Genomic DNA, 603 nt, shown 5'->3' with positions numbered 1-603 from the left:
AAATTAATTAATTAATTAAAAAAAAAAAGAAGAAGAAGAAGAAGAAGCTGCCATTCTATTTCTTTTTAAAGTTTAACCAAAAAAAAAAAAAAAAACATGTTAAGCTACCGAAATTGTAAAAGAAAAAAGAAACCATAAACTTAATATCTAGACTAAAAATATGTTGGTGTTTTTGAAGAAAAAGAAAGAATAAAAACTAACTCATTTTAAAAATAACTAAGAATAGATGATGAAATCTGAACTATAAAACCTTTAAAAAGGATAAAAAGATAAATAAGGTCCTACCGAGATTTGAACTCGGGTTACTGGATTCAGAGTCCAATGTCCTAACCACTAGACCATAGGACCAAGTTGAGCAACAATCGGAAATCAACCTATAAGAATAATAAATCCCACCCCATGAGTAGCATTTGTAGGACAGTAGTTTAGATATCCAAAGATGCATTTCATAATTAAATAAATATATTATTATAATTCATATATCATATCAAATATTATATTCATAAAAGTAAAATGCATTTAGACCAAGTTGTAACGTCTTTAGATTTCTCTAAGCCACTTGTATTTGGAGGTGACCATTGCAATTATATACATTTTTTGAAA

General features: G+C 26.7%; 1 non-coding gene across 1 annotated transcript; it reads right to left on the bottom strand.

Moving 5' to 3' along the window:
- Positions 1 to 276: 276 nt before the first annotated feature.
- Positions 277 to 348, bottom strand: TRNAQ-CUG (transfer RNA glutamine (anticodon CUG)). The gene has a single exon. It is a non-coding gene; the product is annotated as a tRNA-Gln (tRNA).
- Between the last annotated feature and the right edge of the window lie 255 nt (positions 349 to 603).

This window comes from Lactuca saligna, chromosome 4, assembly GCF_052625555.1.
Source record: "Lactuca saligna cultivar CGN05327 chromosome 4, ASM5262555v1, whole genome shotgun sequence".
In the NCBI taxonomy this organism is placed as follows: Eukaryota; Viridiplantae; Streptophyta; class Magnoliopsida; order Asterales; family Asteraceae; genus Lactuca; species Lactuca saligna.
The sequence above is the reverse complement of the archived record's forward strand: the minus strand, read 5'-3'. Positions and strand labels throughout refer to the sequence as shown.